This window comes from Larus michahellis, chromosome 17, assembly GCF_964199755.1.
Source record: "Larus michahellis chromosome 17, bLarMic1.1, whole genome shotgun sequence".
Taxonomy (NCBI): Eukaryota; Metazoa; Chordata; class Aves; order Charadriiformes; family Laridae; genus Larus; species Larus michahellis.
Window position 1 is genome coordinate 4,330,128 of NC_133912.1, and position 25,334 is coordinate 4,355,461.

General features: G+C 42.4%; 2 long non-coding RNA genes across 11 annotated transcripts in view; one reads left to right on the forward strand and one right to left on the reverse strand.

The window, feature by feature from the left end:
- Positions 1–1,999: 1,999 nt before the first annotated feature.
- On the reverse strand, positions 2,000–11,691 carry LOC141732422 (uncharacterized). 9 transcript variants are annotated; one of them, XR_012584097.1, is made up of 6 exons: positions 11,465–11,691; positions 10,967–11,085; positions 9,243–9,407; positions 4,967–5,039; positions 3,280–4,084; positions 2,000–2,501 (listed from the first exon to the last, which is right to left on the reverse strand). It is a non-coding gene; the product is annotated as an uncharacterized LOC141732422 (long non-coding RNA). The 9 variants fall into 9 exon arrangements; XR_012584100.1 differs by having other exon boundaries at positions 9,243–9,354; positions 10,990–11,085; positions 11,462–11,691; XR_012584095.1 differs by having other exon boundaries at positions 11,462–11,691.
- An 18-nt stretch (positions 11,692–11,709) lies between these two features.
- The window catches only part of LOC141732423 (uncharacterized), a 41,729-nt gene continuing 28,104 nt past the window's right edge, over positions 11,710–25,334 (forward strand). For both annotated transcript variants that reach the window (XR_012584103.1, XR_012584104.1), the window contains exons 1-2: positions 11,710–11,754; positions 12,942–13,067. This is a non-coding gene — a long non-coding RNA (uncharacterized LOC141732423). The remainder of the gene's footprint in view (positions 11,755–12,941; positions 13,068–25,334) is intronic.

The window sequence follows — 25,334 nt, forward strand, 5'->3', positions numbered from 1 at the left end:
TCCTTGAAACTGGTCTGTGGCACCCGTCCCCTCGCATCGTTAGTAGGCTCCGAAATATTAGTCCAAGGCTGAGGCCTGTATGAAATGGAAGGGCCGACTTTGAGTAACGATACAGACGGGAGTAGCGGCAGCCCTCCTTGTACTCAAGATCCAACAGCCGATGCAAGAAGAATAAATAAAGTTTTCCTTCTGGATGTTTCTATTTCCTAAATAGGTCCCTGTGTTTTGCGATGCCCCGAGGTGTGACTGCAGACACTCAGAAACCATTTGAGGGCTTTTCTTCACCTCAGTGCTCAGGAAGTTTGAAATCGGGGTTATGGCTGCATTTTCAGCCCATGTGGAATTTTTTTCTTTGCTGTAACATCTATTGCCTGCCAAGAAAAAAAGGCCAAATCTGTGTCTGCAAGTGTTAGTCGTGTCCTTGGAGATCTCACCTGAATTCCACGCCCTCGCTAAGTGAGGAGAGAGCGCCCCCAAGGCTTTTATAGGGCTCTTCCTCACATACTTCTCTGCATTTTGATAGTTCTTTTGCTTAGCGAGGAACGCAAAGACCCCGAGAGTGAACCTGACCGGGCTCTGCAAAGTGCTGGGTTGACGCTTCCTTTTCCCCCTTGTCCCTCAGGGCAGCCCCTTGTCTTTTAATAGTTAAACTGCCAGGGGTTTCTTGGGGGTGGGCACAGATTCCACCTCGTCTTGTACTTCTTTCTACCTCCACAAGGTGTCAGAGACGGTTCTGGAGGGACAGGCCTTACCCGGGCCAAAGCCAGCGCGTGTTGATACATTCACACTAAATAGTTGCTAAAATAATTAACACAAAAGGTAGCTTTTTATTTATGGTTCGCCCTCGGTCTTGAGTAGTAGGGGAGGGACACGATGGGTAAGCGACCTTTTCCAATGGCAGATAAGTAGGAGACAAGGAGACAGAAATATTTGTAAGGGGTTTTTTTGTCAGCTTCTAGCTCTCTCAGCAGTTTGCGCAGCCTGTCAGGGGGTCCTTCGCCTACGTTCAACAATTCGCTTCACCTTTACCACCTGTAAGCCAGGCCGGGGCCAAATTCGGGGAAATGTAGCTGCGGCCCCGGCCCGGCCCGGCCCGGCCCGCCCGCACAAACACCGCCCCCGGGCCTAAACACCGCCCCTGGCGCCCGAACCCCGCCCAATCCCCGCCCCTGACGTCCAGTCCCCGCCCCTGACGTCCAGTCCCCGCCCCTGACGCCCAGTCCCCGCCCGATCCCCGCCCCGACGCCCGAACCCCGCCCCTGACGCCGGGTCCCCGCCCCTGACGCCCAAATCCCGCCCCTGACACCCGAACCCCGTCCAATCCCCGCCCCGACGCCCGGTCCCCCGCCCCTGACGCCTAGTTGACACCCGAACCCCGCCCCTGACGCCCGAAGCCCGCCCAATCCCCGCCCCTGGCGTCGAGTCCCCGCCCCTGACGCCCGGTCCCCCGCCCCTGACGCCTAGTTGACACCCAAACCCCGCCCCTGACGCCCAGTTCCTGCCCAATCCCCACCCCGACGACCGAACCCCGCCCCTGACGCCTAGTTCCCGCCCAATCCCCGCCCCGACGCCCAGTACCCCACCCCTGACGCCTAGTTGTCACCCGAACCCTGCCCCTGACGCCCAGTTCCCGCCCAATCCCCGCCCCTGACGCCCGAACCCCATCCAATCCCCACCCCAACACCCAGTCCCCCACCCCTGACACCTGAACACCGCCCAGTCCCCGCCCCTGACACCTAGTTGACACCCAATCCCCGCCCCAACGCCCCATCCCCGCCCCCGACACCACTGAAACCCCCGCCCACACACCACCCTTTGCCCCTTCCCAGCATTCTAAACGAGGCCAAGCTGAGGGCCAATGACTGCAGTTTGTGACATGGAGCATGCACAGGTACCCTGTATGAGAGAACCCCCCACACCTATTTATATGCCCAGCATTGTTACGCAGATCATCATGTCCTACATACATTATACGTGTCCTGCACATGCACCGCTGTCCTATGGCAGCCCTCAGTATAGGTATAGTTTTATTACAACCGTTTTGTTGCACTGTTGACACAGGACACTGTCTAGTGCAGTGACCAAAACAGCAGTTAAACAAACGTTTGGTTTCCCAGAAAACAGCAAAATTCTTCATTATACTCTATTTGTTCCCCACCCTTTCAGTGTTATAGCAGCAACACACAGAGATCTTCAGTCAACTGTACCAATATCCAAATACAGGAGACAAGTCTCAGCTCAAGCAAAGCAGCTTCTGGTGAGTAGATCAAGAATTATTTCTTAGCCACACATGAACAGAACCTCATCCACATATTTGAGCCACTTCTCAGAGTCCGGTTCCTTTGGGAAAGGTCAAAGGGCAGAACAGCTGGTCAATCAGTCACTTTTATTATGACACTCAAGACACTGGTCTGGAGAGCAGCATCAAGCTTGAACCTCCTCAGCAGGCTGTTTCATGGACATGTGAAGGAAATAATGCACAGATTCTCCATGGGTTGTATCTGGGGAACAATAAGGGAAACCCTGATTTTTGTGCCCAGAGACTTACAACCACAGTACCAAGACCCACAACTTAATAGTGAAGACAATTTGGTTTGTATAAAGGTTAACATTTGTTACACAAGACTGACAGTGCAAATATTTTGGAAGAGAACACGGGCTTTCCCTTTGGAGGGTAAGTACCAGTACCAGAACTCACCTACTCCAACACATCAAAACTGCTTTAACAACATGCTTTGACAACATATTTTGGCAGGTATTTAATTACAGCAGTGTTTCACCAGGCACTGCATTTCCCATTCATTGTTTCACTAGCAGGTGGCACAGGAACCTACACCACACCAAGCAAACAGAACAACTCCACACCACATCATCTGCTGGCAGCGAAACACCAAGCCCAAGCAGTCCCTGCTTTCGGCATAAACCCAGACAAGCCACAAACCCCATGCCCAAAGCTCAGCCCACCACCTCCCCACGTGTCCTGGAACAGCATTTCCATTTTCACCTCACAACATTCCTTCTTAGAGCATGCCAGAGAACATTTAACACCAATTAAAAATATTTTATATCTATGTGCTTGTGACTTGTATTTAAATACTGTAACTTTGGTTTAAGAGTCTTGAGATGTTAGAACAGTAAAATACACAAAAAAGGTCTCATTTTACATGTTTTCTTCGTCTCTATGCATACTCTTGGATACACAGCATCGGAAAAAGAGACACACCCTGTTTGGTAGAGGCTAATGCATTCATCTTGGAAAAGCTTAATTATTTGACTCACCAGATGAGCTATGAGGGGATGCATTGCCAGGTCAGAGCACTCGCACAGGCCCACAGTGCTCAGACATCGGTGCTACAAGTCACCCGCAGCTGGCCACCAGGTACTGGCTGAACAGCACTGTCCCACATCACAAAGTTTGAGTGCCCTGTCACCTGAAAGCAGACCTGCTCTAACAGCACATTAAGAGATAACGACAGACTCCATATCCCCAAGCAGGGCCCAGTCACCTGCCAGTGACCCACAGCTGAACTCCAGTCCACCAGGCTGCTACAGGCACTGCGAGGCGGGTGTATCAGCAGAGAACCAGCTCCCAGCAGTTCCCACACTTCTCACTCAACCTCTTCCTTCAGGTATGTCCATGTGTACTGAATTTAGTGACCACCATCAGTATTCCAGAGCTTTCAACACAGAGAGAAAAAGAGACCAAGAGCTTGATTTAACTGCAAATCAAACCCCATTCCTAGCCTTTGCTGTAACATGTCTGCCCAGCAGAAACTTAGCACTTGAGCTCTGTTCACATTTTAATAGATGAGAACAAGATTCTGCATTTGGTATCTAATTAGCTCACATCAGACCCTGTTTCTCATTCCTTTCTAATAACTCTATTCAAGTCTCCATGGTTTTGCATACAGGGAAGCTAAGGTAGCTCACTTAAAACTGTTCCAAGAACAAACAGAGCTTGGAAGCCGAGACTGACTGGAGGAGCAAGCAGTAGTTAAAGCAGGTATCGCTATCTCTTTAGATCAATGACAGTTATGGGTGAAAAAGTTGGTCTTCTCCAGAAAACTTGAAGCGCATCCCCCACCTAAGAATGGACAAAGCATAAACAGTGTTAGCAAACAGATGAAACAGCTATCAAGACAGTTTAGCAGCACAGTAAGTGAAGTATTTTTTTAAAAAAGAATCAGAGTGCAGCAGGAATGAAACTTCAGAGAGGACATGGTTCAAAAAGCTTTCAAGAATCCATGTTACAAACATCTTTTCCTTTTCAAGTTAGTGTGTCCAAGTGTCAGTTTGACAATCTCAATTAGAGAACAAGATGCCTTTTCACCTTATTACAGTTATTATCAAGGACTTTGTTGTTCAGTCACTGCAAACAGACCACTGTAATTGCAGGAGAGCTGCATTAGCTCAGCTTTTAGACTGCTCTTCCCCCCCCATCCATTACCCAATGGGAACCCTTAAGTCTAGTTACAGCATCACAGAAAAAAAAAATTACTGTCTTGTAACTGGATGACTGAGACAGGTTGAAACCCCTCAAACCAGAGTGCCAGCTACAGGGCTCAGGTTTCCTCAGGTCCTGCACTGGTTTTCGTGACACTGAATCTAATAACAGCCTTCATATAGCTGCATTTACATTAAAGCTCCAAGAACTGCAGAATATTCAAGTGTCTATAACCAAATCTCTGTAATATAGGGCTTGATGCATTAAGGAACTTCGCTGATGGTCTGGAAATATTGCACATAAACTATTTATTAACTCAGTCATATCTTCAGATTTCAACAGACACTTTTAGTATTTACAGTTTCCCAGAAGGCAGTTACTCATGTAATAATACAGACAGAACAGAATCAGTCCAGTTACAATATACATCTGCTAGGAGGAAGTAGCTCGAGTCACTAGAGAGATCACCCACTACAGGCAAGTGACATTGATAAGGCCATTTAAGAGCAAAACCAGGCATACCTGCCATCATCCAGGAAGTACCTCCACATGCAGCACACAGAAGGACAACATATTGCTAAGGGAAAAACCCAGCCTGCAGTTAGACACAAAAGATTAGACAGTTGCTATGAAATTGCCCTTCTCTTCCGAAAATCAGAAAGTTTAAGTAGGCATGGCAAGTCAGGTGCTGAGACACTGTTAGGTGACACCATCATCTTTGGAACACATCAACCTGAAGCAGAGTAAGCTCAGTCTTTCCTACTGCATGGCCTGCAATAGAAACAGAAATACAGCCTACACATCTCAGACCAGCAGAGTACATAGTTTCATAGAAAGTTCCATCTGCCCATTTTACCCCCAAACTTTTCTAAGAAAACTTATCAGCACAGTCACCCTTCTTTTCTCAAAGGCTGCAGCTTGCTGTTCAGACATCAGCAGCACTTGTAAGAAGTATCACTGTCAGAAGATGTCTTTTGCTCACCAGTCTAAATCCACAAAGAGCAGGTCTCAATCTGGTAACGAAGCTATTACCTTCCAACTGTGTGTTGGATAGAAGACATCATGGGAAAACATATACAACAGCATGAACATTTAAATACTATGGGGCATAATAAGCCACATAAAAATCTGATGTCCGAGATGGGATAACATGCTAATAATTATATTGAACATAACTGACTCATTTACTACAACTGGGATAGTCTCATAATTGTTAGGGAAACTGTCTCTGGAGAACAATTGCAGACACCTATCAAGATCCTCCTCACACAGGATGTTGGCAGCAATACAAGTCACCACCTACCAATGCAGTTTCTAAATCTGTTTGGGAACTACACATCCTACTGCTGACAATAAAGGAACTGCTAAATAATAAAAAAGCCTAACTGCATTTATTTATTTCTCACTAATTACCCTTGTTTCTATCCAACACTGATGGCAGTCCATCAGCATTTGTTCATTCAGTACAGCATTCCACAAAGTCCAGACTTGACAATAGACTCCTCCCTATGCATTATGGCGCTCAGTTTAAATATCATTTATTGCATAGAGCATGAATGGTTATATGGATGAATTTATCTTACAGCTCTCCAGCTCACTCTTGATTTCCCAACCCACTAAAACTGCATCTGTAATCATTGCAACAGGCCATTAGTTTAGAAAATAATCTGTTTACATAATTCAGCATCCCAAGCCAGCTTCCACATGCATGCAGGACAAGGACACATTCTGACCAAAACTCCTACTGAGCTCCTTTACATCCACAGCTCAAGCTCTCAGCAAGACAGAACCTCACAGAATCAGAAACACATTAAAATCATTTTGGGGGTTGAGAAGAGCTTGAACTACCTGTACAGTTATAGCCACAACTAGAGCAGCTCAACTACCAGTGTGGTCACAGTGTTACAACCTAAATCTAATTAAGAGGTACTTCCATGAAGACAATGAGGTAATGCACTGCTAAAAGGTACAGAGTGGGAACTGGACAGCCCCCACCCCCAGCCCAAGGCACCACCCCCCCGTCCCCCCATCTTTATAATAATAATTTTAAATGCCTTTTTACACTCCTTTTTTCCATAACTTCAGTTCACTCTGACCTTCCACGCCCGAAAGCCATTTTGTAATTCACACACCACCAGTGTCTTCATTCTTATTCCTGGCAAGACCATGTCCCTCACTATCATGTAAATGAGCCTCCCTGGAGCTGTTAACCATTATTATACATCATGGTAGTTGCATTACTCTCTCAGCACTACAAATGCAGTCCAGGACTCAATTGCTATTCACAGATGAGCGAAGTATATAGTGCATTTATTTAAACTATGGCTGCTTAAGGTATAGAGCCTCCATCATTATGTGCGTATACTTATGAAGTACCTTGAAAGAAAAAGTGTAGGTCTACACCAGTAATGATGTCCTTCAAAAGCCAATTTAAGTTTGTCAATAAATGCCACTTTTATTCAACATTCATCTCAATTAAGTAGTTTTTCATAGCAGCTCTTCTGCAATATGAACACACTGTTCTTTACCATTGCTTAAAGGACTTCTATTTAAATTTAGTTTCCATAATCAAGTACCTAAATTCTGACTCCTAAGACATCTGAAAGGTCGAGAAAAAAAATTAAGGTCTCCCTCTGAAGTCTTCTGTTTGGAGCCTTCTGTAGTCACCCTCTCTGCTGGCTTCCCTTCCCAGCAAGAATTCTCCAGTTCTAAGTGCACTGAGTGTCAAATGCTTTCAGTGTGACAGCTGTACACCTATGATCTAACATCTGCATCCTACTCTTTAAAAACTTTGTTTAGCCTACACCTGAATGTATTCTCATAGTAACATCCTTACACTGATAAAAACATCAAGAAACCACTCTGATTCAAAACAGTAAAAAGGGAGAAGTGGCAAGCCAAAGGTTTCCCTACCCCTCCAAATCTGCTATCTGGATGAGAACAAAATTCGACTTGAACTTGATGGTCCTGTATTGTCACAGCCAGTATTTCTCATGTTGTACTTGATGCCTACAGCCATCTGAGTCTAAACCTTGGGATTGTTGTCCATCTTCCATGATAGTATGATAGTCATCATTAAAGCTACTAACATGCAGGAAAAAAATTGTTACGAACTACAAAGAGTTCAACATTCCTAGCACTTAGGCTTGCAGCCCATCACAAGCTTTCTCAGCACACTGAGAGGTTCTTGTCTGGGCAAGCATAAAGAAGGAGTCCATATTAAGACAAGGTTGCAACTGCTCTCCAGCATACGCTTTGCCCAGTAATTGCCCTATTAAATGATCACAAGATAAACATCAAATCATTTGTACAACACCTCACCAGGTCACCAAATATTTAGTACTAGACACAATTTTGTGGTCAGTCACCTACTAATCATGCTTTTAAAAACCCTGAACTAGCAGCAAGTTTTAGCATTCAGTCACCATTCTACAGCCTGTTCTACCCCAAGAGCAAGGGGTAATGGCTATGTCCCAGAAAAGGCCCCAACTCTCCAGCCACCAATCCAGCAAGCACCTAAACCATCTGTGACAAAATCTAAATTCCCTCACTACAGCAAGGCAGTCCAAAAGAAAAGGCCATTCTATCAGCCATTTCAGACTGTTCTCTGCATCTCTGTAAAAACCTTTACATATTTGTTGCAGTTTCAGTCACACAGGGAGCAGAAAGTTACATGCAGAAAGCCTCTCAACTCCTCTACAGGACCAAGACTTCATTAAAAAGCTCCATTAAAAGCTCTGCAAAAACCACTAATCTGTATTCAAACCGTGAACTGAGACACAAGGGCATAAGCTTATCATGCACAGGAATACATTGTTAGGCCAAGCATTTGGGAATTTCCCAATTTATAACTTCTAAAAACTATGCATAGAGTCTGGTGAGTGAGATGCAAGAGCCTCACTATTTTTGACTGGATTTACATGGAACACTCAGCATCTACAATAACAAAACCAGAATTAAGAAGGAAAAGCAACTCCACCAAACTCAGACTCCCAAGTTTTAAGAAAAGGAGCTCTGTCACATTGCCCACCCACTGGAGCAGACCGAGGCCACAGCAGCTGTCTGAAAGCAGAGCTGCATAGATGGCAAGCTGGTTTTGAGTAAATAGAAAAGGGCAACTATGTAAACAAAAAATCTGCAATGTGCAAAACCTTTCATTTGTGGATTGTCAGAAGTCATGTTACATTCTTAGTCACCACCCCAACATAATCCCTTTCTGACAGAAAGCCAGGTAATTTCATTTTATTTCTGGGGATCAGAACAGTCAGTACACATGTTTACATCTAGTTTCATTTTCCCCTCAACAGCACAGCCTCTAAGCAATAGCTGTCCCACCTGTGACCCCTAGTGCAACTTGATCCGTGTGTTCCTTGACTAGATACAGTTAGACTATTAACTGCAACAGCATCTGAGCTCTTCAACTACCACCTCCTCGAAGAGCTAATACCCTTCCTTATATCTCTGTGCAAAGAGTCATTGATTAGGCAAGAACACTTCTCACTGAGCTCCAGCTGCCAGTGCTATTAGGAGTAAATAATTTCAGTTGATGTGTTCCATCAGCAACAGGACTTGCCTTTGGGCTTCCTTCATCTCCAACTCTCTACATGCAAGCAACAAGATAAAACTTCTGAGGAGATTGAAAGGTTTCTTGTATATATTTACATACCTTACAGCACATCCTTTGCATTCAGCTGGTTAATATGAATTCACTGCTCATGAAAGCAAAACCACCTGCAATAGAGCACCTCATGACCCATTTTTCACCCGTGCAGACACCCATCCCTGGCATTTATCATACCTCATTCAATAGCAAGTCTCAAATGAAGTGACAGAAGCCGTCTCTTTCACAGCCCCTCCTCTCACAGCTCCAAAAGCAGCATCTCAGGGTAAATGAAAAGCTGATCAAGAGGCTGTAAGATGTAATTTTTGACAGTCAAAGAAACCTCACTCCCTGCAGCGACAGCTGCAAAAAAAGAGGGCACAAATCAGCATATAACTCATTTATTTGGTAGAAAGTGATCTCTGCATTACACAAGAGCTTTATCTATTCAAGCCTATTATTCTAGTGCACTTTTCCCTTCCTTACAGCTGGAAGTGCACCTTCCAATTCAAGGACTTCCTGCCCAATAAAAGTATGTAGTATTGTGCAAATTTATATAGTCTAATTATGCACAACAAGCAACTCTTTAATATAAAAGTTGATTTTCCTTGCTGGATAAAACTGGTACTAGCTTTTTATCCTACAGGGTGTATTGATTTTGCAGCTCGATGTATGGCTTGACTAGCATATATTAATCAAATGCAAGGTCCATTTTTAGGATGTCAGTTGCCTCTTCTCCAACACAGTAATTGCTTACACCACATAATGCTGTCAGTCTGAACACAGGCTAATTGCTTAGCACAAATGCCCAAGGCTTATGGAAGTATTACATTTCTACACAGGTATATGTTATTAATTTTAATGCATGTTTAGAACAGAAGAGACTTTCAACTTTTACCAAAAAAGCCTCAATTACAGCCTACATACAGAACAGGTAGAGTTACTGTCATGACAAAACCTTTGATCTCAGTTCCAGGCCTATCAGTCTAATTACATTTGAAGATGACACAGGAAAATTCCACTTCATAAGCTATTTCACAAAGGGACTCCATCATCTTGTAGCTTGAAGAACCAAAATAAGTTTTCTTGCAAACTTCACTCCTCAACACAAGTAGAGCTTAAGCAAGACCTTAACAGGTGTGTTAAATTCACAGAATTAGAAGAATAAAGCCTTGAATAGCTGCTGTCCCTATTAATACTTGGAACACACTTTTTCATTACCAAACTGGTATTTGCCAATTTCAGTATCCTACCTTATGTCTCAGATAAGGTTTGTAACACTCAGATCTTTGAACAGTCCTCTCACACCTGCACTCAAACCAATTATCTTCTAACAAGGTAGTAAATCACTTAACTTCCTTAAGCTAAGAAGATTTCATTTTACTGAACTTTCACTTTTCTCACCCCTCTTTCCTGGGTTTTGATATTAAATTCTATCTCTAACAGCTCTAAAAATGAAGGAATACGAAAGTTTTCCATTATTCTGCTTCTAGGTTATGCTCTTTCTGCATTTATGTGAAGTTAAGATTTCCTTCCCTCAGTTGCACTGAAATAGAGAAAAATCACCTACAAGAAGCATATGCTGACTTTTAACTAACACAGCTAAAATACCAATGGATGACTTGCTTTCTTTCCTGGACCATAAGACCCTTATGTCTTTCACTCTTCTGCCTAACTTAGCATTATTAATTCTCAATGTCATCAACCTGCCTTAGCAGATAATTATTAGTAATATTTGCGTTTTTCCTTTCTCATGTTAGGTTCAGCTCATCTTGAGGCACATCTATTTTTCCCTCCATCAGAACTGCTCTACCTACTAAATCTACTGCCATATAAGAGGGCTATCTCCCACTGAACAAGAGCCCTCCATTACCTTTATACAGTAACAAAGTAAGCATGCACTACCAGTTTCATGCACCCACACATAAGCTATTTGCTTATCCACCTCCTCGTTCAGCTGATTAACCTGGAATCCTGAGTAGTCTTCAAATAACCAAGACTTCCCTTTTTCACAAAGGGGAAGGAACTCATTATCTCAGACCTGAAAAAATATACCAGACACATTAAATAGATTAGCAAGGCAAAATAAGGAAGACACAAACATTCATACCATACACATAACAATTAGCACTTAACTGAAAAAAAATATTTTCTTAATTTGCTAAGCGTTTTTAAGACACTCCCCCTTTACTGTCCTTTACAGAAAAAGCCAGCCCAGGTGGACCACTTTGAAGCACAGCCCACACCACCAGCCCAGGTGCTCCAAATTAGCTCTGTATAACCTTTTACCTCCTCACTTGCACTACCCACACCCCCCCAAACAAAAAGAGCCATTCTTAAGTATGAAAATAGCAGTCAAGAAAAAAACAAACAATAAAAAAAAAGGCTTTAAAACTGAAAAAGGAAAATTTCGTAACTACTATTTCCATAAAGCGCCCCCTTCAAAGCTCTCTCCTCACCGCGGCTAATGTACCCTCGACTACCACCCCCCACCCCCCGCACCAAACCGAGGCTCCGCACTGAAGGGAACACCGGCACGCGCGGCCCTTTTAAAGCGCCCCGGGCGCATGCGCAGTGGCGCCGGACCGCCCACCTTCCAGAAGGTTCCGGGGAGCCGGAAGTGACCCCTCCCTCCTCGGCCCCGCGCGGGTATAAATACCGCAGTTGAGGGGGCGCCGCATAAGATGGCGGATGCAGTAGGGGTCGAGGGGTGAGTGGCGGTGACTTGCGTTGTTTTCGTGCTTAGTAAAACTGTGTTCTCCTCTTTCTGGGTTGTTTTCGACGACCGCGAGAAATACTGGTCAGCAACATAACTTGTATTATCTTAGTAAAGTGACGTGCTATTTTCTGACAAAGCTTAATGCTATTGTAGCTGTGTTTCTGGACTGGGTGTATGTTATATACAAGTAGCACTCTTTAGTTCCTTATGCTTATGGCTTTTTTTGAGGCTGTGTAAAACTTTTTCCTTAGTTGACTTTTGCTTAGTAGTTTTAATTATGTATTGGGCTTGTGCATTTGTACTAAATATTTTTAGAGGTCTGAAAACGTATACTTTCTTAGTGTCTTTAGCTAAATGAAGCCTCTGCTTGGAGATATCAGGTTTTCTTTAACAACTAAATACAAAATAGATTAAGTGTAAGCTAAAGGACACACCTGTGTGCAATTTAAAAGATAGTTGCAGGTGAGGAGTATTGGGATTAGGAGTCAAAATACATGCTTGATGCTATTAAAAATGTCTGTGAAGCTCTAGTTTCTTCAATGCTAAGGTCTGGGATCTTTTCAGATAAATATGCTTAAAAAAACAAAACCTGAAGAGCAGAATTTCTCCAATAATAACACACACATCTGTGTGTGCCTTTAGTAAACAGTCTATATAGCTATGCCTGTAACCTGTAGCAGGAGTTCAATTATGTATTTAGAGGTGTTTCAGTCAAGTCACTGCAGTATTTTAGCAGTGCTCTGTAACAAACTGGATGCTTTTTGCTGTGCGTAATCAGTTGTAAACCATGTAGGGACTGATTTTGTCTCTTTAGCTAAGCCCTTCATGAACCAAGCCTGGAGGTTGAAGAGATGTCATGTTGAAGGCTTGAAGACAGCAGCTAAGTGGAAAAGAAATCTGTCTATACTTCTATCAACAAAAATACAGCCTTCTTCCATATTTCTGATGTTTAAAAGAATGCAACTTAACTGTTGGGTTTGCCTTTGTTTTTAAAAGCATAGCTGATGGTTTCATTGCACTAAACCAAAATGTTAGTGGTGAAATTCTGGCAAACTTACTTTTGATTTAAAAGTGGTAACTTAGCTTATGTTGTTAACTTGAAGTTTTTTGTTTCTGTGGAACTATAGCCAAACCTAGCAACAACTTTGATATCTTCTATGTTTTCACCTGTACTACAGTGCTTTATTTCTGTTCAGTGAATCAAGGATTTTAAGAAGGTGGAATGAACTGCCCTCATCATCCTCTGACAGCACTGACAAGAACTGCCACTTACTCAGCCTCCTTCCTAAAGCTGTTGCTTCCAGGTATGTTGAATTCAAAGCTCTGTGTATCTTATGGCACATATTCACCACATTTAGGCTTTTTGGAGGTCCTCGGGCTCCCAAGTTTTTGATGTTCATTAAGTGAAGCAATGCTCCCAGATGTGCACTGAGTTGCTCTGAGTGTCTGGTCCATCACATTCATAAAGTATACCAGGACTCACTAGAAAAGATGCTACTGGAAAGTGAAGGTATTACTGTTGTCATAAAGTTGATGTTAGTACATTGTGTGTCCTAGCAGAATGCCCTGTGTTAGTGTAAAGTGACTTTGTGATTTTTACCACCCTTAAGAGACTTCAGTTTTACAGCTGCTCTGTCCTTGCTTATAAAGTATATTGATCCAGTAACATCACATCTTGAGATATGACTTGTCTCTTTAGCTGGCAACTGGAAGTTGCTGTAGCAATCCAGTAGACTAGTGTGAGTATGGGCAGAAGTAGGAATTGCTGTTTGGCCTGGCAAGTGGCTGATGAAAGTGTTTATGTGGGTGTGTCATGATGACAGAATACCATTTACTTCAATCAGGGCCGCTTGCCTGTATATGTTTAAACTTGTGTTTGCTAAGCATGTTTTACCTGGAAGAATTCCTGATTTTTTTTTGTTATGAGTATGCATCTGCTACTGAAGAGTGGCGATTTTTGGAAAGGAGAAGAGTTATTACTTAAAACATCTTGAAAATGAAAGAATGTTAGGAAAGGGAGACTTGATTTGAGAAATTTTAACAGAGAAATACTAGGAAGATATTTGAAGTCTTAACAGAATATTGTTGAGCTTTGTTTCATGCTGTACTTCCACAATGAGGGCTTGCTTCATTGGGTGCAGACTTCTAATACCAGTTGCCATATAATTCCTGGCTTTCTTCTGCCCCTCAGGACAGTTCCAGTTTCTATTTGATGGGATAGTATGTGCAGTAGTGAGAAGTTAACAGTTGTTTCCAGCAGAATCATTTTGATACCTGTTGTATCTGTTGTCCGTCTTGCTATAGAAGTCTTTTTGTGGTTGGAAAACACAGATTGCAAATCTGAGCCTCTTCTAAAGCATTGACTGAGACTTTTAAGATGTTTTCAGTGTATCTGCACATCACTTGTCAGGCATTAGTGGTGTCTTGATTCAGTGTGTGGTGAAACCTTCAAACTTGTAGTTCATCTGTGTCCTTTAGTTGCCAGTAAAACATGGCCCAGAGCATGAAGCATGTCACACAGTGGCAAGTTTTGAGAAGTGCTGGTAATCTCAAGGTGTCTTCTAACCTCCCTGAGAAGAGCAGGGTGGGACCTGATTTGAGATCTGCTTCTCTGTCCAAGTATTCATTTCAAAGGTAAAGATAATTGTCTGAATATCATCAGGTTCAGCAGTTTAGCTGCTCTCCCATGAGACCATTATTGGAAGGGAGGACAGAACTGGGCCCTTAACAGTGTTCATTTGAGGGCACCTTCCTTGTATTTTTAGAAAGCAGTTGGGGGTGGTGGTGGGGGAAAGACATCTTTGTCATCCTGGATATTTCTGCTGCCTGGTGTAAGCTATACTCCAGGATAGCTGTGTTCTGCTCCTGCTGGCTACTAGCAGAAGTGTAGCAGGCCATAACTAGACCATCCCTTCATGCCTAATAGCTGAATGCTGATGGGGCCCTACCTGAGCTGGTGCTGGAAGAAGAAACAATAAAGATGTTTTGCAGCATCTCTAGGCTTATTTGAGATATTCATGTTTTCATTTGCTTTAATATTGCTAAAAGGACATGAAACTCTAGCTGAGTCTTGGTCTTAGTTTTGTGTCTGAGAGCACTGGGTTGAATTAGGTACTTCTGCCTTTAAAAAAAAAAAGGAGTTGTCCTAGCTAGAGCTGTCAACAGTGCTGAAGGCAAGACAGGTCAAAAGCTAACAGGATTGCACAGTGTACTTCTGCAAGAATAGCATTAGTGGCTGCTTGCCAGCTGTGACACCCTGCCAGACAACTTGCATTACTGGTCCTGGTACATGCTATGACACATGCTAATGCCTGTAATGTTGCCTGCAAAGGGCAGCAAACTGTAGTCTCCTTGGGAAAAGGAGATGGGAATGTGGAAGGTCTGCCAGACAGAAGGCACTGCTAACAACTCTGAATTGACTGTGGAGATATATAAAACAAGCCAGGTAATGTTGGGCAGAAATCACTGGTCTTTGTTTTAATTTGTGTTGCTATGTACATAGAGGGGCCATGTAGGTTAAAATGGTCCTGTCTCTACATCAGCTTTGTATTGCTGTGAACTTAGAGGCAAATTTTAAGATGGAGCAGAAATGGTGATACTAGATGCCTTATAGATGAAAAAGCTCAACTATTGGATCTCAGAACCTCTTCAGCAGGGAGGCTGCCAGCCTCCTCTGCCTTTCTTCTGAGGAGTTACAGTGTATTGTTAAGTTGGCTGGGAGACCTAGTGCTGCTGTGGCTGCCAATCCCTGAAATAAATTTGTGGTGTCAGGCTGGTATGGTCCTTCTGCCTGTGTTAGTTGGGGTGGGGGGCTTAAAAAGAAATAACTCTTTCAGTTGATGAGTGCCTGAATAAGCCAACTGCTTTACAAGTGAACAGCAGTCATCAACATTGCCTTTGTACTGTATTTCGTTAATTGGATTGTATAAAAATCCTATAATTTGCAGGGTCTCTTCCTACTAGGGTTCTTTGTTTTTCAGCTTTTGTGTTCTTTTCTGAAACTGTAATATGCTGTGGTAATTTAGATCCCTTCTTTTGACCTGACCTCATGATAGCTAAATTCTTACAAGGATTTACATGAGATGAAATGGATGGAAAGTATATTCTGATACATTAATGTGGCCTTTTCTTAATTCTTACTCCTTTTGAATTTGAAAGAACTAATTGATGAAGTACTTAGTGGGCAGTGGTCTTTCAGAAAATAGCTAGCATTGCCTACTACATGCTGAAATGCATTGTCTCAATGTTGCAAGAACAAAAATGCCAGTCTCCTTGTTAGCTAGGTCAAGTGATCACAAGTAGTTTCTAGACATAAATGGAGAACTGCAGATGTGACACCTTCATTATTATTCACACAAACCTGTCTTTCCTTCTGCTCAACATTTAATGGTCCAGTAGGCAGGACAGTAGCATCCTTGAAAGAAGGCAGTGTCATCCCAGCCCTCCATTCTTCATGCTCTGTTGAAGTGTTTCTGTTAATAGACAGGACAAGGGCTCCTGTCCCAGTCTCTTGCTCTCTCATTAGCATGCTTTTAGTTTTTTCAGCAGAGCTGGCTGATGTGCTCATCGGACCTTGAAGGAGTTGTTCTGTGTCAGATGCAAGATGTGAGTATAAACACGAGATATGCCTTAAACTAATAAAAGAATTCTCACAGGGATGATGGTGAAAAACAGCTGAAGATATGTTGGTGTCCCTGCCTTGTATACTGGAGAGATAACCTTTCTCATGATGTTTTTGCTAGGATGAAGGACTTATTGGTGCTTCTCAGAGTGAATGATCCCCTCTTCAGTTGTTTGTTTTAGTGGCAATGGAGAGGCCTGCTGTTTGAGATCAGAACAGCAGAAATGACAAAGCACTGTTGTGGAGGTAGAAAGACTAAAGATCATCTGTAGCAATTCCTGTTGTTTATGTGGAGAGAGGGGAAATGTTCAATATTGGCAGTGGTGCAGAAGCATGAAAAGGAATTGCTGTGAACACTTTATTGTGGTGATCTTAATCCAAGGATCATAGAACATTATCCAAAGGTGAATTAGTAATATATCTGTTTATAGCTAGCTGAGGAGCCAAATATGATGCTATGACCCTGTGTCTGTACGGAAAAGGACTGGTAATATTGCTAGTTTTGAAGCGAGTGTAAGGACTAGCCTGCTATTTAAGAATAATTTGGTGACATAGTGCTTTCTCTGTGTCTGCTATTGGTCAAAGCACTTAAGTTTTAAAAACAAAATCAAGTTGTAGATGAGGGCAGGCAGGAGGTCTCTTCATTATAAGGCTTTGTTTAGGAGCTGCAAGTCTGGTGAAATTGTAGATCCCTTGTTTTCACTCAAATGATGGGCATGTACTCTCACACTGATCTATGTACCAATTAATGCATTTGTTTGCAGTGAATGGCTAAAACAGATGGGTGGCTGAGATGAAAACAGTAACTGCATCAGAGTGAGCTTTTATTTAGACTATATGAAAAAAAAAATATGGGGCAAACTAGTCATTTGCTGTGTGGACAAGCCTTTTAGTTCTGCTGGTACATGAAAGTATGTTTCTGCTCCGTAGCTGCCAAATGGGTGATGTGTGCCTAACTTGCTAGGGGTATATAATATGGATATATCTAGGCTTTGAATGATACTTGATTCTGCAAGCAGCCTCCTTGAAACCCTTGTGATAAGCCACAAGATGAAAGCTCTGCTCTCTGGGAATTTTGCTTCCTTGAGAAGATTTTGTGATGAGGGAAGTGTGTGAGTCCTAGGATGAGAAGACAAAATATACCAAGCTGGTCTATTTTTAACATGGCCTTGTATGTCTTATAATACCTTTTAGAAAGATAGAGCCAGTTGAAATCTTTCTATTGGGCAAAAAGAATCTCATAGTTTCGTAAACTTATTTGCTGATCTAGTTGGAAATGATCAGAACATCCAATACAGTGGAAAAATGACCCCATGAGTTTCAAAAGAGCTCAAAGATTGTGCTGAAAAGGACCTTTCCCCTTTTACTGGTTCTTGGACAGTTTCCTCCCTTTGGTTAAGATGTGTGTGTGTCCTTAATCATTGCATGTTGCCAGCATGAATATGGGCTAAAAGCTAGCACTAGCTTAGTGTTTAAGAATGGCAGAAATTAAGGAATACTGCAGGAGTGGATGGTGAACGAAGTGCTTCATACACTCTTAAAATTTGTGTTTTGAACTATCCAAATGATCATGATAATGCATTATTCAGTTGGAAAGAAGTGCTTTGAAAAAAAAGCACATTAAATAGATTTTCTCTGTAAGTGCATCTGTTGTTCCTTGCAAATGATTAGCTGTGACAGTCATAAATATTTTTTTGTGGGGTTAAGATTTGCTATAATTAAGAACTGTATGAGATAAAAAAAACTAGCTGTACTTGATGGAGGGTTAGGGCTTTCAGTTGTGCTGTGTTTACTAGGTCAAAAATGTGGCTGACAACATGAAGTAGTGCTGTTTTCTAGCAGTGGAGCCTGCAAACCTGTGTGTGCGTGCTAGGGAGCCCATCACTACATGGGCAGGACTGACAGTGGCACCACCAGGGGAGAACTTAGAACCTGATTAAAATGAGAGGGGGAGACAGTATTTTTAGCACTGGCTTGATATTTCTTGTTGCCCTTTTGGAAAGGAAAGATTGGCAAGAACATAAAGAATTGTTTTAGTGCTGAATTAAAACATCTGTGGAAACCTCAGAGAAAGGAATTTTCTTTACTTCCCTGTCCCTGAAAAGCAAAAAGGAATGTATCTATCCCCAGATATACAGGGGAGAGATCACTTGTGGGGTTAAAAGAAATTGCAAAGGCTTTCAGTTGGATTTTGTTTTGAAAGCTGATTAGTTTCTTTTGAAGTACATAAAACTTTGGATTGCAGTAACTACTGTTTACCTTGAGGGGGAGCATATTAGGGCTGTAGGCTTATAGAAAGAAATGTTGCTTTGTGACTGGGTTTTGAGACTTGCGTCACTTTTGATCTGTGTACTACTGCACGGAGGTATGGATGAAACTGCACTTGAAGCAAGACAGCAATACCACTTTTCTGCCTCCATGTCTTTTGGGCTCTTCACATTTCCTGTTACAATGTAGAAAATATGGACTAGGAAGAAATTTTCCAGAATCATGATGTGAGGTGTAAAGGTTCTCTGTTCCTGCTTAGTGAACTGTTGCCTGAATTTTTGGGCAGCTTGCTCCTTTTTAATCTTGTCTTTGTTAGATTTAGCTAGAAAGTATTGCTGTGAGGAAAGTATGTTTTTATGGTAAGCTATTTTCAGAACTACAGAGGTAGAACCTGCCAGCCCAAATGACTATTAGACTAACTATGTGCCTGGTGAGTTTCTGTAGAGAAAAAGGGGAGAAAAGGAGCTTTGAAGGCTGCAAAAATAAAGCCCTGTTTTTAACATGCTAGCTGTAGGAAAATAAATGTAGACGGTGATGGTAATAGCATGAAGAAGTGTTACAGGGATGTGGGGAAAGAGGAGTAGCTGGCAAGAACTGCAGAGAGGCTAGGTGAATGGAGTGGAATTGGTAGTACAAGGAAGACTGCTGTGAAGGTTTAGGGTTTTCGGGAGTGGAAGCTGTTCAAGGCTTTATGTAGGGGAAAATCCAGACTGCATGAGGTAGCCTGAAGGGGCCAGGACTTCTGCCTTCTTGGGTCCTAACTGACCTTTGAGCAAAAGGTTTCTGAGCATGTGTGACAGACCTGAAGTGATACCTCTGTTCTACATGCTGGGTTTCCTTTGCAGACCATGTGGTTATTAACAAGTTCATCTATTGGCATCAAGCTGGCTGGGGAACTTATTTGAAGTGGAAAATGCTAAGCAGTGGAACTTGGAAGCTGTGTATGCTTAAAGTGAGATAGGCATGTATGTGCTTGGTAGGTTCTGTGCTAAGCAATTCTTCTGATTGGTAACTCAATATAAAAAGCTTCATTCTGTGTGGCTGTGGCACTACGTTGTATAGCTATGTAGTGCAGATGTCATGTGACTCTTCTGTGCTCAAACTGTCTCCTTAAGACTTCCTGGGTTAGGAAGCAACTCAAAACTTGCAGCTTTTAGCCTGAAAAGGATTCACTCTTGAGTGTCCCAGATAGGCTAACAAGTGGTTTATATAGACTTATGTACAAAATTCTGTAAAATGGAGGTGCTGTAAGGACTTGGAGCTCTATGTAGGACTGTTTCTTCTTGAGCTGGTAAACTAATAATGGCTTTAAAGGGATTAGCTGTCAACAAGCAAGCAGATAGTAGCAAAAGAGGTTGCTATAGGAGAGGGACTCTGCTGACCCTTAAGCTGAAGCTCTGGTATGTCTTTCACTCTTCTGGTCTCATGGCTCATTGTCCAGCTATTGCACTTAAGAAGTGAAGAAGACAACTCATTTTATTGCTGGGCCTTTTTGTTTGCACTTGGATGTGAAACAGCTGGGAGGAAGCTCACTCTAAGCTTTTGCACAGTGTTTCTATGGAAACTGTCAGCTCTCCAGCTGGTTCTCCAAAGGGCACAAGCTGTGGGTGCCTCTGAGTGATTGTTCTGTTCACATGCTTCTGAACCTTATCCCTGGACACCAGCAGATCTCTGAAATGGTTTCCTAGGTGACTGCATTTTCCATGCTGTGGATGGTAATTGCCATGTTAGCAATGCTAAGCAGTGCTTCCTGTACCTCTTGCTGCTGTTGATGAAGTATCTGCTAAAATCTTGGGGCCATAGGTCCCTGTCTGGAGTATTTTCTTCCTAATGGAAGTTTTTAATGTCTGTGGAACTTGTTGGAGGCTTGATGTGTTGAAAAAGTTCTCCTTATGAATGAGGACTTAAATTAAGGAATTACTTCAACATGTCCTGAAAAACAAGACACTTCGTTAGGGAATCAGTTGTAAGTTTTCCTCACTGTGAGGGTGGTAAGGCACTGGAGCAGGTTGCCCAGAGAAGCTGTGGATGTCCCATCACTGGAAGTGTTCAAGGCCAGGTTGGTAAAAAGAAAGTGCAAAGACATCTCTTTACACTATATAGCAACAGTTTAGAGAGGTAGAGTATATAGCTCAAATTATTGAGCTGACTGATACCTTCATTTTAATGACTATGGCTAGTCAAGTGCTTATTGACTCTTTATTAAGCTTTTTCAGCATGTTTGAAAGTGACACCACCTCCTCCTAGAACAGCCACTAATTTAATGCTGTGCTGTTGTTTGGGTACTGTCTGGGAAAGGAAAAGTGGGAGGGTGCAAAGCATGTCAGCTGCTGAATTGGAAAACACAGGTGGTCTTCAGAGATTTGCCAACAACACATATAGGTGAAGCTGAATGTTTTATTTGTAGGTCTCCCCACATGACAGTGTTCCCATGACTTCCCTAAGAGGTTACTGAGCATTTGAGATATGAGATGAACAGAAGCTGCAATGAGAAAGAATGAAGGCAGCATATCTGGTTACTTCATGAAAGACTATGGCATTTGTCCAGGCAACCCCAAGAGGTCTATTGTAATTCATGTAAGCCTATGTCTTATCTGGTTGAAGTGCCTGAGGGCAGTTTGATCAGGATGTTTCCTTCCTTCTGCAGTGCACTAGAGAGTTCCAGTCTGTTTCTGTCTGCAAGGGTGCTGCATGTCCATGGTCTGGTGCTGAACAGGAGCAGAGCTTCTTGGTGTGAGATGAATCTGACAAAAAAAGGAATGGCTGTAATACATGTTGCAGGACTGCCAAATGTCTGTAACCAGTCTGCATGAACACTATCCTGGAATACTTTTCCCACTAATGCTAGGGTGAAGTGTGGAAACCACATTGCTGGATGGGATGTGGTGTACCAGCTCATAACTATTTGAATTTTTAAAACAAATGAACAAACTGGGCTAGATGATTTTGGTGGAGTGATCTTGAGTTAGACTACTGAGGTGATAGGGCTTTGCAGTGGGAGTTGTAAGAGATTGGAATACTCTTAAAAAGGTAGTTATGGAAAAGCTGTATACATTTTAACAAACTGAGTTCTGTTGTTAAAAATGGGGAAATGACTTAAAGAATTAGGTAGAAATGCAAGTTCCCTAAATTCAGTGGATGAGCTTTAAAATGGATCACAGTTTATATTAAAGGATATTGCTTTATAGCAATCAGTGTGCAGTCCTATTGAATTCTCTATTGACTTTCTGTGGGGTGCTGTCTATAAAAGGCTTAAGATGACAAAGTGAAATGTTCCTTGTAGCTCCTGTATGGAATTGCAGTATAGAGGGTCTTTGGACAAGTGCTTAAGTGCTGGGAACTGAGGTTATTCATTAGCTAGTAGAAAATGCTGGGTGCTTGGCCCAGCCCCTTACTAGCTATAAACCTATATTTGAGTCACATACTTGGTATTACCAGTGATAATGAATAAGGGAGCAGGGTTCTCAATGCACTGAAGTAGTCTTACAGCTACTGGGCATTGGACTGGAGAATGGGTTTGTAACTTCTCTGAATTTACAGAGGCCACCTCAGTGCCATCCAATGTTTTCTACTCTATATGAAGAAAGAACCAGTTACCTGTGGGAGCTGAGGGGCAGCTTCTGTATCTTGGACATTGTGGCAGACTGTAAGAATTGCTCCATCAAATTCTTCCCTATGGTGAAATCTCCTTCCTGTTTCCCCCTGCTGAAGGCAGGCAGGGGAATATGTTGATGTACTGGCTGTGAATACCAGGTTCACAAACAAGTGGAGCCTCTTGCTCAAGGTGTACTTCTGCAGGGGAAGAAGCCTAACCTTTTTGAAAAAGTGATCATTTTTCTAAGGTTTAAGATTATTTTTGAATGTTCTTCTGTTACTCATGCAATTCCAGGCTTAACTGCTAAAACAATATATTATGAAGAACACTTTTGAGGGTGCTGTGTTTGGAATGGACCTTTCTTCAAAACCATTGGGGGCCACCTCTGGAAAGTGTAGTTTTATGGTAACTGGCTTTCTGATGCTCAGTAAGAGCCCTAGGAGAAATTGAAGGGCTACCATTCTGCATTGCAGGATTTTGACAGCAGGGTGAGATGAGGTGTCTAATCTTTTGTCACATCTTGCTTCAAAGCCTTCATAAGAGGTGCTTGTGCAATGGTTATGAACTAGATAACTTCTCACTTGGATGCAGTTAATAATGATGACCCTTAGTGACAAATGGGAAAAGTCAGACACTGACACTGAGTTTATTCCTGTAGAGTTCCACAAAACTTGTGCTCAGGCTTGCCCCTTGCATGCCTTGACTTCATTGTGCAGTAGATGTTCATGCTTTGCATGGGTATAAATGAATATGTGAGTGTGCAGGGAGTTAGCTGTTAAACCTGGGGCAGGGAAGGGTATGTTTGTTGGTTTTGTGTAAGTGGGACTCTTGCATGGAGGGAGGACTGTCCTTCTGCCTTTTACTGGCTCTGAGAAAGTTTAGTACTGGCAGGGCCCATTAATTTTTAATTTAGTCCTCTCTATGCTGCACTGCTATTGTGGTTTATGAGGACATCATGCTGAAATGAAGGCCTGTAAAACAGAATTTTAAAGTTTGAAAAAGGCACAGTCATTATACATAATATGCATGCTGAAGTAGAAATGAGTGGGTATTTATAGTACAACTAATATCAATTGTTGTTTTTATTATGATGTCATCCTTATAGGTCAACTGAAAAGTAAGATACAATGGAAGCCAGAAATCCCCAGACAATAAATTAACATTAATACAAAATGTTAAAACGTGCTGCATTTCTACTGCTGGTTTTGTGTTTAAAATGGTTTCTTGCACATTGTTGATACGGCTTGGTATTATTGTGAGGAAGGGTATCACTCAGTACCACTACTATGGAAGCCTATGTACTTTATCAAAGTCAGAGCTAGGAGGTCCAGCTCTGTTAAAAAACCTTCTGGAAAACAACACCTTTTGGTTAGTAGCGTGGTGGTTAATCTGTGAAGTTCTTCTAGGTTTGTACAGGTATATACTAAAAAGTGCTAAAAGGTGGTACCCTAGCCTCTTTGCCATAAGTTGGCAGGGATTTTGGGTAAGGCAAGGGAGATGAGCAGCTGGCTTCCGTGGTTTGGGGACAGGAGTAATTCTGGGCTGTAAGTGTTGCATTAGAGTAAGTTGGTAGCTCAGACTTTCAGGCCTGTGGCTTAAAGCATACTGGACTACAGAGAGAAGTGGAATGGATTTTGGTCTAAAGCATGGCTGGGCTACAGGAAGCACAGTAGCAAACCTCTTGCAATCTTGCTAGAGATAATATAATGCCTTCTAGCTATTCTTACCTCTAAGGGACTGAATTGCAAAAGCTTTTTTAAAGGATCTGTGAGCTGAGTGGAAGGAATCTGTGGTGTAGGGGAGAAGAATATTTTACCATCCTTATTTGATATGGTTTAGGTCCTTGATGCTGTCTGCTTGAGAGGGCAGCAGATAGTGTTGCAAATGCAGCTGGGCTCTAAATAGCTGTTGCTGAAGTAGCTTTGACACTGAGGTATTTACTTTTTGACCACTTCTGAATGTTGCTTGCTCTCTGCAGTTCATCTGTTGTTCATCTTGGACTCAGGTTCTTCTGTAAATGTGGTGTTTTAACTTTGTTGGATTTGGACTGTAGTAGGGTAATTTGGGTTGGAAGGGACCGCAGGAGGTTTGTAGTCCAAATGCCTGCTCAAAACTTTGTAGAGACTTCGGGATTAACCTTAATTGTCTGAGGAGAAACCTTGAACAGGAATTGGCTGTGAGAAACTGCTTTGTGATGAGACTTCACTGTTGCTTATACTTTGTCAAGGTTATTGGCAATATCAAGATCTTTCTGCTGTCTGCTAACCTTTATGTACACAAATTTCTCAAAGGGGTATTTGTGATTTGAGGGGAAACTGACAGCAAAATAATTGCTTGGATTCTATTGAGCTTTGGGGAAGAAAGCTTTGTAAGATCGGGAGGAAAATCTCTACAGTCCTTGGAGCCATTGTGTGCCTGCTTGCTGTAAGATGCATGAGAGAGGGATTAATGAATTCCTTAGAAGCAATGTCTAAGACATTGCTTCCCCTGAAATCTCCTCCTGAGTTTATAGCTTCCTAAAAGCTAAAATTCTGACATTACCCTACAATGGACCCATCAGATGCCTCTGCTGTCTGCATTTAAGCAGCACAGGCAGGGAGTGCTTGCCTGTTACAGGCAATTACCTGTTGCAGCTTTCCTTGCTCTGCTCTGGGTATTTCATCTAGAGCTATGTTTGAGCTGTTTGCATGGAGATGGAGGCTCAACTGTTTCTTAAATAATCAGGTAATGATTATGCTTTGATTGGCTGAAGAGAAGGGCTAATGGGTTAAGTTGTACTTTGCGTACCTAGAAACTCACAAGGTGAAACTGATTGATTTGGACCTGGTGACATTTTTCAGGACTTCATCTTGTGCAGAATGTGTAAGCTGGGAAACAGATTGTATTGAAACTTAACTATTGAGCTGATCAGTTTTTTTCATCTGAAGATCTTCAGTTTATATCAGATCTAGAACAAGGTTGGGGTTTGTTTTTTCTGCCTCAACTTGACAAAATAGTTGAGTGGGGAATTCTGAGGTGTTGGAAACAATGCTTTAGAATTGGCTTACATGTTTGTAGGCAGACTGAAGAAGTAACATACCTTGTGGC